The sequence below is a fragment of the Corythoichthys intestinalis genome, chromosome 4, assembly GCF_030265065.1.
Source record: "Corythoichthys intestinalis isolate RoL2023-P3 chromosome 4, ASM3026506v1, whole genome shotgun sequence".
In the NCBI taxonomy this organism is placed as follows: Eukaryota; Metazoa; Chordata; class Actinopteri; order Syngnathiformes; family Syngnathidae; genus Corythoichthys; species Corythoichthys intestinalis.
In genome coordinates, this window is record NC_080398.1 from 20,828,580 (window position 1) to 20,846,166 (window position 17,587).

A 17,587-nucleotide genomic window follows, 5' to 3' on the forward strand; every position below is an offset into this window, starting at 1 on the left:
CTTCCAAACGTGATTGCAATCAAATAAAATAAAAAAAACACTTCAACCAAGGGCACACTTCCATTTCGACCTATCAGTATAAAATATTGCAAACTGAGGAGAGTGCCTCTTTAAGTGATTTCGTGATTCAACAAATGTGGTGGCAATCACGTTTGGTTGAGGCCAGTGAAATGGACCTCACTTTTTCCATAACTTTGATTAGTAACAGTTACTTTTTGATTTGACAAGTGGGGATTGGCAATTACTTTTTATACAATATAGAGGAAGTCGGCGTGATGTCACGATGACGTCACTTCGCTTAGCAACGTGTCGCCATTTTGAGAAGGGGGCACGCACAGCTAAACATTCCGTAGACAAACGTCTGAAATTCATATATTTCAGGTGTGTTTTGCGTCTTTTTTCATAAAAACGTCTTAAACATGGCTTACTATTATCACGAGTCACTGCCGATAGACGCGACGAGGTGATACAATTTAAAATTACCGTGTATTGGCTTACAAATCTGCCCCTACAAAGTCGCAGCTGATAGCTGGATGAACAAACCAAAGGAATGGCCTGCAGTGGAGTTCATCTACAACTACATAATGCCACCCAGTAAGTTGACCTTTATCAATTATGTGGAATATGTATTATGTGGAACTAAGAAAACTGGTAGCATATACGGAGTGATTATTTCTGCCGTAACCGGTAATTCGCCTCCAAGCGTTATTTAGCCGTGAACACGTCACGGCAAAATAACCAATTCCCACCAGGCCAATAATATACCGATTGACCGATCAGAGCAGTTCACGGCAAAAGAAAAATAACGCTTTGGGAGTTGCCGGTTACGGTAACAATAACCACTGCCTAGTCTATTGAATCCGAGCAGCTAATTGGGACAAAAAAAATTGATTAAAGTTTACTCACCAGTAATAAAATGTCGGCTGCAAACGTAAATGTGCTTGGATTTAGGTTCCCACAGGTGAGAGTTGTCCACGGAAAAGTCTTCTTTTACTGTTCCTTGATTAATTGCTTTCAGCCATTTGTTTCTCCTTTTCTTCTCACGAGGAAGAATGGAGAACTTCAAATGCGGCTCCGAACTCTTCCTTGTGTGACAACCCGCAACATAGCAACTTTTAGTCATTCCGACGGAAAAAAGGCCGCAAATAAGACGAAAGTTCAAAACGTTTGTATTACAATGCACGACAGAGCAACTGCTTGTGACTCATCTTTTCCCCATATTTCAATATGGCGACGCTTTGTTGTGGCTGGTGACGTCATTAATGCCTGGATGTCCCACTGCGAGAATAGGGCCAGATAGGAAACGGCGTTTTATGTTACCTTTGTTTGTATCTGCATGATAATAAAATTGGTGTGTTTAAAAATAATATGGTAGAAATCAGATAGTTTTACACAGTAATTAAATTTCATTTCATTCATCTATACAGTGTGATTCAAATCACAATAAAATAACTGATTAAGTATCCGTATAGTGTAGTTGGGCCACTCAGTCTACTGTGTTTATTTCATATGCTGCCCATTGTAATTCCAAAATCAACTTTGAATTCAGAATGACACCCAAACATGCATGCTTAAGAAAGGTCGATTGCCCAGAGCCGTTGGAAAAGGTGACCTTTCCCTGCAAAGGAAAAGACAAAAAAACACTTGGAATAAAATACAGTTTGCCTTCAAACTACCACAGATTCTTTCACTGTTGACGAACATTGGACTGGAGCGGACCTTCACCCCGAACAATACATACAAGCTCTAGGAAATGGTCAAAAAATAGGCCTGGCTATCCACATGAGCTAATCAAGTACGACAATCTTTCAAAATTTGAATTGAAAAATGAATGTTCTATATGCTCTCCCTAAGACATTTTTTTTTAAAGATATTTACTGCTGAGATGTTTTCAGAGATGCAACCCTATGAGGAAATAAAGAAGGAAGAAATAAAATCGGTAATTGTAATTGTGGTAATGGGTAATTGTTACTATGTTTACTGTAACTCCAAACAGATGGCAGTAGGAGACGACACCAATTAGTAGACACTTAGTTGAGAGGGCAGGCTGTATTTGCTGAGGCACACCTTGTCACTGAGTCAAACACGTGGAGGAAGTTGAAGTGGATAATAATTATCCAATTTTTTTTTTTTTAGAACGGCTCATAACAGCTAAAATGGGACCAGCATGTGACAAATCGTGCTGGAGGAACTTAAGTACTACAACTGCCAATCACAACCATAATTCTGGTCATGTCCTACACTGGAAATGTTCTGGAAAGATGTCTTTGATACTTTTTAAAATAGATTTTGTAGGAATTTGGAAAGAAATGTAAAATATCTTTGCAAAATTACTTGAAGCCAGATCCCCCACACATAATGTATGGATTTTCAAAATATGGGACATTTACCAGATGGAGCAAATTACATATTCATTAAGGCTTTAAAAAGCTGTCTTTAACTCATTGCCAGCTATTGACAGTGATCCATTTTAACTCAGAGGGCCGGTAGTGTTCATTCACTGTCAGACTTCCCAGTTCAAATGGATTGGACATATATTATCGGTAGAGGTGCACGATAATTATCGGTCCGATAATAGGAATTATGACATCATCCCAATAACTCCACTAACATTATATATTATCGGGCCTATTAATAATATTTTTGGCGCGGTGTCGGATTGGGATGCGAGCGTTTGTTTCACCTACTGTTTTGCCACTATGCAAAGTATTGTTAGTGTTCTAGAGACTGTATTTTTCCTTCAATGAGTTATAAACCTTACTATGGCAATTAGCAAATGCTTGCATTTTACAGTGTTATGTTTAGAAGTTCTTGAGAGGCCTTTTGGTTATTGATAGGCTTGCTGTTCTACAATTGCCAGGTAAAGAAAGTTGTTTCATGGACCAAGACGACAAAAGTCTCCTCTCCTGTGGCACCAAATGTTTTTTCTGCTGACAAAGCACACTACAGTGGGGCAAATAAGTATTTAGTCAACCGCTAATTGTGCAAGTTCTTCCACTTGAAAATATTAGAGAGGCCTGTAAGGCTACGTTCATACTACAGGTCTTAATGCACGAATCCGATTTTTTCGTGTTTTTCCGACTCGAGTGAGGCATTAACTTGACGGTCTGAACGTGACAAGTCGCATAGAACGGGACCATTTCAAATCCGATCTGGGTCACTTTCGTATGTGGTCTAAATCCGATCTGGGCCACATTTTTCCAGGCTGTTGCGGCGGTCTGTACTGTCCAGTCCCGCAAATCGGATTTCATGCAGCAATTACGTCATCAAATAGCGAGAGAGTCGTTACCGTAGCGATGCACCTGTGCGTTATTAGCGCCTAGCTTGCAATGAACACGGCTTTTGAGGAAGAGCTGAGCTTGACAACAGTCATAAAAATTAAAAATGGGTTGAGGATAAGCCTGAGAATGCTCAGTTTTCTCTCTGTTCCAAGTGAGCAATATTTCAACATTGCCTCCACGGCCGAGAGTCGGGACAAACTGCCCGTATGTGTGTGTGACGTGCACGGACAGTGCGTGCATGCTATCGATCCATATAAACTTTGAATATTTGCCTAAACGGGGATTATTTATGTCTGTTATTTGTGTCCACCTTTTGAAAAGCAAAATATGATATCCCTGGAATGACGGATGACGTCTGTCATTTGTTTTGATGGTTCTGCGCATGCGGGTCTTCTTGCTTAGCGGGTGTCGGACTGCGAATTATTGCGCATGCGTAATACTTGAACGGTCTCAATGGATAAAGGCAGTCTGAAAGGGCACGCCAAAAAAACGGATATGACAAAAAATCGGATTCGTGCATTAAGACCTGTAGTATGAACGTAGCCTAATTGTCACCATGGGTAAACCTCAACCATGAGAGACAATGTGTGTGGGGGGGGGAAATCCCCCCAAATCACATTGTTTGATTTTTAAAGAATTTATTTGCAAATCATGGTGGAAAATAAGTATTTGGTCAATCTCAAGTTCATCTCAGTACTTTGTTATGTACCCTTTGTTGGCAATAACGGAGGCCAAACGTTTTCTGTAACTCTTCACAAGCTTTTCACACACTGTTGCTGGTATTTTGGCCCATTCCTCCATGCAGATCTCCTCTAGAGCAGTGATGTTTTGGGGCTGTCGTTGGACAACACAGACTTTCAACTCCCTCCACAGATTTTTTATGGGGTTGAGCTCTGGAGACTGGCTAGGCCACTCCAGGACCTTGAAATGCTTCTTACGAAGCCACTCCTTTGTTGCCCTGGCTGTGTGTTTGGGATCATTGTCATGCTGAAAGACCCAGCCACGTCTCGTCTTCAATGCCCTTGCTGATGGAAGGAGATTTTCACTCAAAATCTCTCGATACATGGCCCCGTTCATTCTTTCCTTTACACAGATCAGTCGTCCTGGTTCCTTTGCAGAAAAACAGCCCCAAAGCATGATGTTTCCACCACCATGCTTCACAGTGGGTAAGGTGTTCTTCAGATGCAATTCAGTGTTCTTTCTCCTCCAAACACGAGAACCTGTGTTTCTACCAAAAAGTTCTATTTTAGTTTCATCTGACCATAACACATTCTCCCAGTCCTCTTCTGGATCATTCAAATGCTCTCCAGCGAACCACAGATGGACCTGGACGTGTACTTTCTTTAGCAGGGGGACATGTCTGGCAGTGCAGGATTTGAGTCCCTGGCAGCGCATTGTGTTACTGATAGTAGCCTTTGCTACTGTGGTCCCAGCTTCATTCAGCTTCATTCACTAGGTGCCCCCGTGTGGTTCTGGGATTTTTGCTCACCGTTCTTGTTATCAATTTGACGCCACGGGGTGAAATCTGCCATGGAGCCCCAGTTCGAGGGAGATTATCAGTGGTCTTGTATGTCTTCCATTTTCTAATAATTGCTCCCACAGTTGATTTCTCTACACCAAGTGTTTTACCTATTGCAAATTCAGTCTTCCTAGCCTGGTGCAGGTCTACAATTTTGTCTCTGGTGTCCTTCGACAGCTCTTTGGTCTTGGCCATAGTGGAGTTTGGAGTGTGACTGACTGAGTTTGTGGACAGGTGTATTTTATACCAATAATGAGTTAAAACAGGTGCCATTAATACAGGTAACGAGTGGAGCCTCGTTAGACCTCGTTAGAAGAAGTTAGACCTCTTTGACAGCCAGAAATCTTGCTTGTTTGTCGGTGACCAAATACTTATTTTTCACTCTAATTTGGAAATAAATTCTTTAAAAATCAAACAATGTGATTTTCTGTTTTTTTTCCCCCCACATTCTGTGTCTTATGGTTGAGGTTTACCCATGTTGACAATTACAGACTTCTCTAATTGGTTGTTGACTAAATACTTATTTGCCCCACGGTACATGTTGGGTCTATGTTTGTTTTAGATCAGTGCTCATTGTTCAGGGCAACACAATGTCAATGATATTGACTGATTGATTGAGATTGACTCAAATTATATTTATTTGAAAAAATAAATATGGGCACTTTTTTGAAGTCAAAACAGTTCTTGTCTTTGTTTTGTTCATTATAATAAGGTTCGTGTCGTCATAAAAATTCTGGTTTGGGCAAAGGCAAATCTATGCTGAATCAACCGCTAGTATTTTTTACCTACAGGTGATCAAAAACTCAGGTAAATATACATTGGAAAATTATATATCTATTATCGGTTATCGTGTCGGTATCGGCCTTGGGGAGCAGGAAGTTATCGGTATCGGTGTCAAAAAATAGATATCGTGCACCCCTAGTTATCGGCTCAACAAATATGACTTCGAATTTCGGAATTATATGCACTTAACTGTTGTACACCAACTTGAATAGTTTACCCTGAAAATATATATGGACGGAAGTGTGTAGGAAATTATGTTACTTTAAAAAAAAAAAAAAGATTTAAACAATTACTGCTACACAAAGTCACTAAAAAAATACATATTCCATCCTCACGTCAAAAAACAAGGTTGTTTGCATGACAATCTAGAGGGCAGAAGGCCCCCTGCTATTTTTATTGATTATTCATTTATTGTACTAAGAATTGTGCAAAATGCCGCCTCATCTGTTAACACAGGCCAGCAATAAGAAATCCATGTTTATGCTGAACAACCTTTTTGCTTGTTTGTCACGTTGTATGTCGGATCAAGTGTGTGCGTGTACTTAAAAGCCTGGTCATGTGTGACAGTTGCAAATGGACGCCCATTCTTGCCTGGAAGAAAGCCTACGAATAATAAAAAGACATAAACACTTGGTGTTTTCCCATCTGCATCATAAAGGCACCTGTTAGGAAAACCCCTCAACAAAGATCACTGCAACACTTTAGAAAATGAGTTTGTATCATCCTAATACTTCTTACAGTACACCTTGTTTTTTTTGTTTTGTTTTTTTTGCCTTTCACTTTGCCTTGTGTGGCTTTTGCCTGCTGACATAAAACGAGATCACAGCAGGCTGACACAGGAAGACAGTTGATGCAAAAAGGAGAAGTAGAGAAAACATGCTGACTAATCAATTACATTTTTTTTTTTTAATAAATGAATGTGCATGATAAAATGCTAACAGAACACTGAAAGTTTCCAGGTAGGTTCACTATCATAACACACATGTAAATAATTGATAGGGGGGTGCTGTGGTCGTGATAATTTGATCCTTTATTACAAAAAGCAACCGTAACATCCAAATAGCTTCTTCAGTTACCTCTTTAAAGATAAAATGACCACGTATTGCCGCTTTAATTGAGACACAACATTACAGCGTGCAATTAGTAGTTACGTGATCTGTGGACACACACAGTAGCAGACCATCTCACCAGATCGACGCCATGCAGGAGCGCCGTTGCTAAGCGATGTGCCATGGCCTACTTTACGCCCTCTTCTCTCTCAACAAGGAAAATTCGCAGAGTGTTAATTGGTTAACGGGTATATTACTATGTCTTTCGTCTCCGACAGTTGAGAAAAATTGGCATGAAATCTCTCACATGCAAGTTGTTGTATTGTCTCGGAGTAAAAGATTACCTACTGTTCTTAACAAGCAAATTCAGAAAATTGAAAAGGTGGCACCCTTCAAGCAGTAAGTGTAAATGACTTGGAATTTCTCACACACGAGCCCAGCTTAATTTTTTCTCATCCTGAAAAATAATGTATACATTAGTTTGACTTGATATTATCTTAATTTTTAGGACTATTAGCTGCTAGTTCCACTTTGATAGTCCAGTGTGGTTATTTTATGGATTTTAATAGGCTATTCAGGTGCATGTCACGGATACTTGTTGTCCAGTGTGGCCAATATATGAACAAATAGATACGTGAATACCAGAGGTTGCGCTAGACTTTTTCTTTGTCTGTCATTTTGACTGATAGGGTCATAAAAATCCGGTCATAATCTATTTTTACCCGTCACTTAAATTTTTAAAATGATAATAATGACATATTCAATAGTATGTAGTTTTCATTCATTTTTAATTAATATTCTGTCTAGGGCTGCAGCTATCGAATATTTTAGTAATCGCGTAATCGACTGAAAATTCTATCGATTAATCGAGTAATCGGATAAAACAAATATATTTTTAGGTGAAGAGCAATTATAAATATACATGAGAAAACAAGACATTTCATCTAATCTTGAACCATTTTCAGTCAATCAATGTCTTTATTTTCGATGTATATTGTTAAAAACAGCCAACAATTGCATCAATTGCATATAAATATATATATATATATATATATTTATATATATATACAGTATACTGTATATATCTAAAAATGCTGTTACGCTTCATAACACACATCACTTAAAAGTTATGATTTTTTCCCCACGTGTTTCAATTGAATTTCTATTTGTGTCAAGCCATTTTTATGTTCTAGTTAAGTTTTAAGTTAGTCGAAACTGTAAGTCCTGATAGGATTTTGAGTTTTTGCAGTGTTCAAAATAAATGTATGATACAGGCTGTATTGGAGCACATTAGGGACCAGTGCTACTTGGTGTTTTATCCAGCAATGACTACTGAGCTAAAATTGATAATTCGCATTATTGAGTTTTATTTTACACCCTTATCACTCCACAACGCTATGTTATGTTAAAGCCTGTATGTAAGACACGTTAGCCACGCATCGAAAGTGGTCATAATTAATAGAAACCTAGCCCTCCGCAGGGCTAACGTCACGTGAGCTAGTGACAGTAACGTTAATCTTATTTATTAGCGCTTAGCGCTCTTTATTAGCGCTTAGCGCTCTACTGCTTTAAGATGGCGGCTGTTTACTAACGCTGCCCAGACGCGGTCGAGTCTGTCATTTTGCATCTAGTTCAACATACATGTGATCTCTGAGACTCATCAGACACTACCTGCTACCAACGTAGCATCGCGCGGGCTAGTTGCCTGACACGGCCAGACTGTTGTCCCTGTGTTTTTCAAACACTGAGAGAATAGTCTGGGACCCAGCCCATTAACGGCTTCTCGAGCAAGTACAAAATCAATCGACAAATCAGATTTGTTTATTTGCGAGACGTGTTCTTAACGAGCAATGTCACTCTTCCGCGTCGGAAGTCGTTTCCACAACAACACAGATGGCGAACGGGAGAGCCGAGAATATGTTCCAATCCACGGTAAAATCAGTTTTAAATGACCAAAAACACATCGACACAAGTCATTGACAACAGTCTGTCTCGCGCTAGCCATGGTGAATAAAGTCCACTCTCCTCGTATGTTTACTTCCACGCGCAAGTCCCTCGTCCCGCCCGTCGCTGATTGGTGCACTCCGCTGTCTGTTTGCTGTGGCTTGCTCCACCCTGGAAATTTTATCCGATTAATGATGGCCAGACTCAATAGCTGGAACAGCGGTGAGTCTGGAGTACCAGGCTAGCGGGCTAGTATTTAGCAACGTCGCGTCGTTTGTAGCAGCTGTCGGCTGCAGTGTTTTTTTTGTTTTTGTTTTTTTTTTTGCTTCTTCCTCTACGCACGTGACATCAGTGCGTTGTCCCGCATTAAAAGTAGTCCGAGCAAAACGTGATGCTTAGAGCTGTCAAAATAAATGATTACTCGAGGTGAATAAAATTATTCGGATCAGTTTTTAAACTCGAGTTCCTCGAGTTGCTCGAGTATTCGTTTCAGCTCTAATTCTGTCCGAACAAGCATAACAGAGAATCCACACCGTGCCATCACACATCAAGCAGATGAATATGTAACTTTTTCTCCGCAGTGACAAAAACAGCTGACTGTGGCCCCAGTAGGTAGGCTACATATGGAACAATGAAATTAACAGTTCACCTGCTGTGGCCTGAACGCCTTTACATATGTCGCAAAACATTTTTCCATCCTCCCTCCTCAGCCAGGAGAACTCCTGCTCCTACTGAACTTTGTACTCCCTCCTGACCTCCTTGCTGGCGCTTGCTAGCTCAGTAGTTGCCGAGGGCTGATTGCTTGTTTGTCCTTCATCCTCCACTGCGTCAGTCCCTCTTTTTTCACCTTTTATCAATACCATCGTCGTTATGGGGCTTTTTGAAGAAACTTCGAACACTCAGTTGCCTTGACATTTTTCCGAGTAAGGCCAACGACGTCATGCATCAAGAGAGAGACAATAGCTAATTAATATGCTCACTCGCCACCCTGTGGTCTGGGGTGTGAATTGCAACCTGTCAAAATGACAGATGGACTTCAGTTTTTTCCGTCACCGTTTTTAAAAAAAAAACGGTCAACGACAGAAAATATTTGGTTAACGTGACCCCTGGTGAATACACCCTGTGGTGCAACATAAACACATCGACAGTGATGTACCCGGGGTCATAAGGTGTTTCAGGTCTTACATCAGATACCCTCACCTGGGAGACCCAGCCGGAGGTGATCAGGCCCTTGTGTTCAGGTAGCGCACTTCGCTATGTGTCCCCCCCTCCTTAGCCAGAGCCACTGTGAAGCCTTTTCGGCAGCTTCCAAGGTGTTCTTGATGGCTCTTCTCCTGTGCACTCAGCAAATCCCCAAGAGTCCCACAACCCGGTGCAGAGAATGACCCGCAAAACCCCTGCATTCCACTTTAATAGGCTCACAGCGGGCCTTCCATCCATTTTGCCAGAACTCCACTACCAGGTCTGCATACTTGGCCCTCTTCCTCTCCTGAGCTTCCTCTACCCGATCTTCCCAAGGCACAGTTAATTCAAGAAGCACCACGTGTTTGCTTACAGCGGACATCAAGTCTGGTCGAAGTGATGTAACAGCTATGGTATCCGGAAATCTCAAGAAGCTGCCAGTCTCTTGCTGTCATGAGCAGGCCCCCATGTGTCTTTTTGGATGGTTGAGGCTTCTCACCTGCTCGGACGAAGGCAATTGTTGTCTTGGATGGGTGTTGCTGATGCCATAGCAGAAGGTGCCTGCTACTTCCTTCAGGACCTGGTCATGGCGCCAACGATAACACCCGTCTCCCAGGGCCTTTGAGCAGCTGCTGAGAATATGCTGTAATGATCCCATCTTTTGGAAGACTTGGCAAGCCCACCAGTCTAGCAGGCCCCAGTTGAACAGGTTGGCTGGATGTCATACACTGACTGGACCATCAACTTGAAATGGTGTGGCCCCGCCTTCCAGAGATCCGCCCACATGATCCTATGGCCTGCTATATTCTTCCACTTGGTCCAGACTCCCTGAAGCCACTCTACTGAAGCGGGCTTCCTCCACCTCAGCTCAGACCGCATCCTGGATGAGTGTCCACTCCTCCTTTCCCCTGTCTTTGGTATAGCATGGCTTAGGATTGCTCCCAAGCCTGGCCTGACCAATAGCTACCATGCCTATTGGTCTGCTGTACTGCAACCATGCCTCTGTTAGCTCCACTGCATCCTTTGCACGCCACTTCCTTCCTGTTCTGACCTCCACCCCGGCTGAGCAGACCTTCACTCTGGTGACCTTGAACTCCTCTGCCAGACTGCTGAACGGTTTAGCTTGGTGTTATGGCCAAAGATAGCTATGATGTTAATGCTTCATGGCAGGCCCAGCCACCTGCACAAAAATCGGCTGATCTTACGCTCATAGCCCTCCCCGGTAGTAATCAGAACTTCATAAATTAGCAGTGGCTAGAGGAGATGAGGGAGGGTGCCACGCTGGAAAATCCAGGCCTACAACTTTCCAGGAGGTCCTGACTTTTCTACAGCCGCAAGCCATGTGTCGAGATCATCGCTGGTGCCCTGCCATGCAGTGGTGTCCTTCAGGTTGCCAGTAAAAAATTTGTCCAGGCTCTTCACGGGCATTTCTAACACATGCGATTTTTGTGTCTCACAGTATGAAGCGGAACTGATCAGAGACTTTATCTTTCCTTAAGACGAAGGATCTGGATTTCTCAGGCTTGAAGCTCATCCTTGCCCGTGTGATGAGCTTTTGGAGGCCTTGAAAAAGCCACGTGCACCCAGGCACTGAGGTTGTGGTCACTGTGAGATTGTCTATTAAAGCTCTAATCGGTGATTGTCGAGTGCCAGATCTGGACAGTGGCCCTCTCCACTCAACTTCTGCAGACTTCACGAGCATGTTCATGGCAAGACCAAACAGAGACACAGAGATTGTGCAGCCAGTAAAATGCCCTTCTCTAGATGATGACATTCTGATGTTGAAGTTCCAGACGACACCCTCAGACTAAAGTTATTATAGTAGTCAAGGATGAGAGTCCAAATCTTCTCTGAAACATGGTATGTGCTCATGGTCACTCCCACCAGCTTGTGTGTTGTCAATCCCTAGCATAGGCAAGATCCAGCCACAGCACTCGCAAATCTCCTTTGTTCTCTTGTGCCCGTCTTATCAGCTACAGTATGTCACCGCTCCTGTTTGTTCAATGTTCAAGTGAGACCCTCGGGACTCCTCCCTTCTGCACTGAGGTGTCTATGATGGTATTTTTCAGGAGAAATCCCATCAGCCATTTGGACACAATCTTGAAGATTTTGCACTCAACACTGAGAAGGGAGATTGTCCTAAACTGCTCAATGTTAATTGCATTCTTCTCCTTGGGAATCCAAACACCTTCTGCATGCCTTCACTGCTGAGATACTTCTTTCCCTCTTCTCCAGATGATTCTCAGGATCTTCCATAGGCGCTCAAGAAACTGGGGGCAGTGTTTGAATACCTTGTCTGGAACGCCACTAATACCTGGTGCTGATGATGGACTTTCAGATTTGATAACCTTTTTGACTTCCCTAAGGGTGGGTTCGTTGATGTTAAAGAAGGCTTGGTTTAGGTGGGCATATGAGGGCTGCACAATGCCCAAGACCTTGGTCGCTCATGCCGTCGCTGCAGGTGTTGCTGATGTAGTGGTTGATCTCCTCCTCAGAACATAAGCATTGACCACTGCGTTTCTCTCCCAGCAGCTTCTTCGTGAACCCAAAAGGGTTTGCAATGAAAGCACTGCACCTACGAGTCTTCTCCTTTCCCTCTGCCTGTGCCACTCCACACGACACAGGGTGATCAGTCTTTCCCTCACAGCCTCCCTAAGGTCTACTAGAGCTACCTTCTCCTCCTCGTTTGCTCTTTTGCACTGGCTCCTGAGTGTCTTCAGCTCTTTATGCAGTTGAGTAATCTTGACCTCTCGTCTGTTTGGGATTGGTACTGCTGTCCAGGTCTTGGTGGTACGATGTGCCTTGACACCAAAACTCTCTGCAGCGATGCAGATTATGAACGTGCTCATGGTTTGGAGCCTCTAATAATACACTTTCTTGTCAAATTTAGTGGGTGCGGCTTGTAGTCGGTGCACTTCATAGGCCTACTACCAAAATTATGACAATTAGCCATAGCAGTCTAGTCTAGTCCCAATTTTAAAGGCTATAATCCACACCCATGAAATGTGATTGAATCCAAATCAAATATTTCAACAACTGCACGATAGACTTAATCTGAATGTTAAGCTGTTTTAAATTTTAATCGTCAAAATAAAGATTCCAGTCTCACCATTTAGTGTTAATGGCTCAAATGTTTTTCTACACAAATCTAGCCCAAAATTTTCTGGTTTCTTAACAAGTACATTTTCTCATCGATCGTCACCACAATTACATCCAACATTGCTGTACAAGTGAAGAAGAAATGAGAAGCCTAAAAATTGAGCAATCAGTCGCAGCAGAGACTATTCCGGGCAGCGCGTGTTTTCCCCTCATTAGCGCTCTTGCCGCTAAAGATGTCTTTGTTGACAATGCGTTACGCTAAATCCGGTGATGATATATCCCCCAATGTGACCTCGAATCAAACGCCTCATCGCCTACAGGCTCACAACAAGCTAAACAAAACTTTAGCACTGCTTCACACACATTCTTAACCCTTTATGCTAATTAGCACACAGAATGACACACACACAGAAACAACAGAAGGCTGAACATTTTTTAATATTTCCAAAAACGTGGGGATAGAACTTTAAACTTTAGCTTTAAAGTTTAAATTTCAAATCTCTAAAATAAAAATAAATGCTGTCACATTCTGTGAGATTGGGGACCTGTTACTGAGAAACATCACTGCAAAATGTAAAAGGCTGACCATTTCAAGAAGTGTAAAGCACTTGAAATATCCCACATGTGAGCACGGTTCAATGTTCTGTGCATGGAAACGGGTGTTGTGAACAAGTATTTTCTTATTTTAATAAAATAACAATACTGTACAAAAATAACCTATTCTTTTATTGCTAAATTTGAGCTACAATGAAATACAAATTAAACTTCACCAATACAAAGTCTCATTACATGATATTTTTTCTCGTTTGCCTAAAATAAAATATGTTTGGTTGTGAGAACATGTCAGACTAATTCAGTGCCAAAGATGTGTGCGTGTTTTTTTTTTTTTTTTTTTTTTTTAAATGTGTTTTACATTTTTTTTTTCCACGAAGAAGGTTTAGGAATGTTGCTGTACAGTGAATTCCATGCTTTTTAAAGGGATCCTCTATTTTTAAGACAAGTAATTCTTAAAAGATAAATGTTGGTGTGAGTTATAATAATTTGATATTAAAACCCTTCTTAATGTTTTTGTTTTAATAAAGTTTGTAAAATTATTTTAAGTGATAGGTCGCCATTCTTGTTACGTCGCAGTGCGTGACGTCACCGGTCCAATTGGCGAAATTCCAGCGTGTCACTCGTTAGCTTTCCCAACATGTCGTCAGTTCTACCCTTCCTATTTGAACCAGATCTGAAAAGTGAAGAGCAGGACAGCACTGTCGGATCTAAAAATTTATAATACTTAGTACATGTTTTAACCTACGTAGGGCGCCATGTTTTACGCGCGCAATACACGCTGGGGGTAATGACGCGGTTGGGCTGGACTGGGAGAATTGCTGTGTTAGCAAGCAAACGTAGCTAGTATGACGACTGGCATGAGTTTGTCACATTCTGCTGCTGGTCAGATTGTTTTGTTACAGAGCTGTGGGATGAGTTCCCGACGTCATGCCTGCATCCAATTCCAGCTCATCAGCAGTGTCTTTAAAACGATCCTAGGCAGCTTGCCGAGATATTGACTCGCTGCCATTTGACAGTTTGTACACTCAATTCCTTTGTTACACTATGCATCCTTGCCTTGGTTTCTTTTTATTTGTCTGCCGCGCTGGTTTTTGGAATACTCTACCATGTGCAGGTATTTGAGCGCATTATTTGTTTTCTCCTCACTTTTGCAGCCTTTCACCGGTTTTCCCTCTACATTTAAAAAAAAAAAAAAAATTATTATTATTCATCCCAACCTGCTGTCATGTACCTTTTTTTTGTCTCTTCTTTTCGCGATCCCGTGTTTTTAGTGTGTGTTCCATAAACATTTGTACGCAATCCCTCTTCTATTATTGTCTGCTTTGTGGTCAAGCCCTCGCTTCCGCATTCACTGACCATCTGTTGCTTTTCATCTGAGGAGTTGAGTTACCGATTGCAGCTAATAGATCAATAGAAAATACATATACTATCAATGTCTTTGTGGTGTATGTTAATGTTGCTAAACAGTGAGGTCTTGAACATTCCCTTAATGCAGCAACATTGCGGAGTTGAATAAAAAGAGAATCACGTTTCCTCTGAATCTGAATCTTAAGCACAAATAAATAGACGACAGTCCTCTTATGTCACAATGTGCAAAATAAAGCGTCATTATAATCTGTTAGGAAGAAAATTGTATGAATAGCCAGCAATCAAACAAAGTTCATTACATTTTTTCATTCGTTTTCCGTGTCACCTATTTACGGCCACGAAAACTTTGGGACCAACATCTGATAAGTCTGGTAAATCTGAGAACACCGGCAGGATGATCATCAATCTGGACAGCACTTTTATGTGACAAAAATAAGGTAAGGCAGCATTCTCTCGTTAACGGTAGAGGTCTCGGCACAGGAAAACTGCATCAACGTGTTCGTGTGCTGTAATGCACAGGCTATCTGCAAAAATAATCAAACTGTTGTGTTTCACTGTATACCATAATCATAAGTACCATATACATATATACATATATCAATAAGGGTGTAACTTTACATGTATTTGTATTGAACCGTTTCGGTACGTGGTGCTTGGTTCGGAACGGAGGCAAACCGAACGAGTTTCTGATGAAATGTAACCCTTACTTTTCGAGGCTGTGGGTCAATCGGGTTACAGTTTCTTTGTGTAAATTATATTTACTCCGTCTTCTCTACTATAATGAGGACCAACACGGTAGGACAGTATAACCCAGAAACCTCAACGGCGCGACAACGTGGCCGCCGCGAGAATGCAGTGAAACGCGGGCGTTTAACTCAATCAGCCAATGCACACCAGTCGCAGTGCAGCCGTGTGTTAGACGTGTTCCAGAAACGGCTCAACACGACGCACACGAAAAGAATGGCAGAATTTATCATTTGACACGAGACGCGACCCTCCTGCGTCAATACTACTACCGGTAGCTAGGATCGGACCGAAAGTCACTCGTGTAAAAATACGGTGGATCCGGTCGATGTTCAAACTAATATGCAATCGTAACCTACTTTTTGAGTCCATCAGATCTCTTGAGTGGTAGATCGGGGCACAGTTGACTTGTCTTTGTTGATTTACTGCTGTCTTCTCTGCTATAATAATAACCAACAAGGCCCCGTGTTCAATACAAAACCCTCCTACTATAACAAAACAAGTAGGAACTAATATTCACATAGGAACTAAAGTTATACAACATAAAATATACAATATAAATGAATACTACATCATATTTGTAAAATATAAACACATAATAAAATAAATAATAGCCCATTTAAATAAAATAAATTGAAATGAGCTAAAACACCTGTAATTAAATAATACACAGATCCTGCTTACACAATTAAATTTATTAATTTATGTGTGACGCTTTAACTTGAGAAAATCCACCAATAAAGCTTTTGAAAACCGTTCATAAGAATAAAAAAAAAAAATGATTCATTGAGGCATTTCATTTGTAAAATACATGTTAAAATCTTTGTCATTGGGATTGCTTTTCTCTTTAGCACAGGACTTCTTTTTTCTTCTTTCTTTCAGAAAGAAAGCTGACCAATAAGCGGGGTCTGAAAGGCAAATTGTTGGATTATTATCTTTAAATACCCGCTAATTTTTTAGCAGAATTCTAGCTTTGTATAGGCTAATGTTCCTATTGTTGAAAGCACACAGGTGTGTAATAAACAACTAGCACATTTATATTTTGCAATTTGTTTTCTTACTGTACCGAAAATGAACCGAACCGTGACCTCAAAACCGAGGCACGTAACGAAACGAGATTTTTGTGTACTGTTACACCCCTATTATCAATCATACGTGTATCTGGATGCTAACTATCTCGATAATAAAATATTGGAATAAGTTGGATCACACAATAGTTTACTGTGAAGATTTTCAAACATTTTTTGACATCAAACACTCTCCTGCACCGTCATTAGAGCAGGAGAGTGCTGTCACTAGCGAATTTGACACATGCGCGCTACCGGTTTTGTCCTACTCTCATCTCGTCTCATCCCGTCTTTTCTGTTCATTTTGCTTTTGCAGCTCGATTTGTGAAATATCGAAAAGCATGTCCTGCTCATTAATGTTCCGCTCGGGTTCAAATTGGAAGGGCAGAACCAAAGACATGTTTATGTAGTTAAAGAGTGACACCGTGGAAGCCCGGCAACGTGGCCCAGTGATGTCACCACCAAGAGTGCATTGCGTCGTCAACAACAATGGCGACCTACTAGTTGAACAAATTTTTCAAACGTTATTAAAATGAAAACATTAAGAGGGGTTTTAATATCAAATTATTATAACTCATACTAACATTTATCTTTTAAGAACTACGTCGTTCTATCTGTGGTACCCTTTACAGTCAAATTTCTACTGCAGAGCTCGACACACCACACTCAATGTTTGACTTGAAAATTCTTGAACTCAAAGTCCTCAACATCCATTCTTGTTGTCGTCCACTGTGTGTGAGCCGTGAAAAGGCACCAGGCCTCTTGTGAGTCGCAGCTTACAAGCTTTAAGTCTGTTAAACCCCCATCAAGGTAAGCATTCTTTAGCCAGTCACACCTCCCCCAACACCACACACACACTCACACATGCAGAGAGAGTAAAGAACCAAATGTTTGCAGTGCTGTAAGTGAAACTAATGTTAGTTAAATACTAGTTTCCAAAGCCTCTTACCATTTGGTGGCTAGTTTTTATTTAAAGTAAACACTGAAAGTTACCTA

General features: G+C 41.3%; 1 pseudogene; it reads right to left on the minus strand.

Moving 5' to 3' along the window:
- Positions 1 to 7,748: 7,748 nt before the first annotated feature.
- Positions 7,749 to 12,660, minus strand: LOC130915231 (uncharacterized; annotated as a pseudogene).
- Positions 12,661 to 17,587: the final 4,927 nt, after the last annotated feature.